Consider the following 2,270-nt stretch of genomic DNA (forward strand, 5'->3'; position numbering starts at 1 on the left):
TTTACTGTATCCCTTGGACCTTCTTATTGACTATGATACACAGAAATTGCATCGGAATTAAATACAAAAGGCACAATGCCGACTGAAGTACAAGAAGACTGACTCTTCTTACTGACTATGCTTTGAACCATTCCTGTGACACTAGTTATAGATTCCGATGCTTCACTTCAGGTTTACTGTATACCTTGGACATTCTTATTGACGATGAAACAGAGAAATTGCATCGGAATTAAATAGAAAAGGCTCAATGTCGACTTAAGTACAAGAAGACTGACTCTTCTTACTGTCTATGTTTTGAACCATTCCTGTGACACTAGTTATAGATTCCGATGTTTCACTCCAGGTTTACTGTAACCCTTGGACCTTCTTATTGACGATGAAACACAGAAATTGAATCGCAATTAAATAGAAAAGGCACAATGCTGACTTAAGTACAAGAAGACTGACTCTTCTTACTGACTATGTTTTGAACCATTCCTGTGACACTAGTTATAGATTCCGATGCTTCACTTCACGTTTACTGTATCCCTCTGACCGTATTGCCGATGAAACACAGAAATTGCATCGGAATTAAATAGAAAATCACAATGCCGACTTAAGTACAAGAAGGCTGACTCTTCTTAGTGATTATAGTTTGAACCATTGCTGTCACACTAGTTATAGATTCCGATTCTTTACCTCAGGTTTACTGTATACCTTGGACATTCTTATTGAAAATGGAACACAGAAATTGCATCGGAATTAAATAGAAAAGGCACAATGTCGACTTAAGTACAAGGAGACTGACTCTTCTTACTATCTATGATTTGAACCATTCCTGTGACACTAGTTATAGATTCCGATGCTTCACTCCACATTTACTGTATCCCTTGGACATTCTTAATTGAAAATGGAACACAGAAATTGCATCAGAATTAAATAGAAAACTCACAATGCCGACTCAAGTACAAGAAGACTGACTCTTCTTACTGTCTATGTTTTGAACCATGCCTGTGACACTAGTTATAGATTCCGATGCTTCACTCCAGGTTTACTGTATACCTTGGACCTTCTTATTGACTATGAAACACAGAAATTGCATCGGAATTAAATAGAAAAGGCACAATGCCGACTTAAGTACAAGAAGACTGACTCTTCTTAGTGATTATAGTTTGAACCATTGCTGTGACACTAGTTATAGATTCCGATGCTTTACTTCAGGTTTACTGTATACCTTGGACATTATTATTGACGATGACACACAGAAATTGCATCGGAATTAAATACAAAAGGCACAATGCCGACTTAAGTACAAGAATACTGATTCTTCTTACTGTCTATGATTTGATCCATCCCTGTGACACTAGTTATAGATTCCGATGCTTCACTCCAGGTTGACTGTATCCCTTGGACCTTCTTATTGACGATGTTACACAGAAATTGCATCGGAATTAAATAGAAAACTCACAATGCCGACTCAAGTACAAGAAGACTGACTCTTCTTACTGTCTATGTTTTGAACCATGCCTGTGACACTACTTATAGATTCCGATGCTTCACTCGAGGTATACTGTATACCTTGGACCTTCTTATTGACTATGAAACACAGAAATTGCATCGGAATTAAATAGAAACGGCACAATGCCGACTTAAGTACAAGAAGACTGACTCTTCTTACTGACTATGTTTGAACCATTCCTGTGACACTAGTTACAGATTCCGATGCTTCACTCCAGGTTTACTGTATACCTTGGACCTTCTAATTGACGATGATACACAGTAATTGCATCGGAATTAAATACAAAAGGCACAATGCCGTCTTTAGTACAAGAAGACTGACTCTTCTTACTGTCTATGTTTTGAACCATTCCTGTGACACTAGTTATAGATTCCGATGCCTCACTCTAGGTTTAATGTATCCCTTGAACCTTCTTATTGACGATGAAACACAGAAATTGCATAGGAATTAATTAAAAAAGCACAATGCCGACTTAAGTCCAAGAGGACTGACTCTGCTTACTGTCTATGTTTTGAACCATTCCTGTGACACTAGTTATAGATTCCGATGCCTCACTCTAGGTTTAATGGATCCCTTGAACCTTCTTATTGACGATGAAACACAGAAATTGCATAGGAATTAATTAAAAAAGGCACAATGCCGACTTAAGTACAAGAAGACTGACTCTGCTTACTGTCTATGTTTTGAACCATTCCTGTGACACTAGTTACAGATTCCGATGCCTCATTCCAGGTTTACTGTATACCTTGGACCTTCTTATTGACTATGAAAC

The sequence above is a fragment of the Schistocerca serialis genome, chromosome 8 (genome assembly GCF_023864345.2).
Source record: "Schistocerca serialis cubense isolate TAMUIC-IGC-003099 chromosome 8, iqSchSeri2.2, whole genome shotgun sequence".
Classification (NCBI taxonomy): domain Eukaryota; kingdom Metazoa; phylum Arthropoda; class Insecta; order Orthoptera; family Acrididae; genus Schistocerca; species Schistocerca serialis.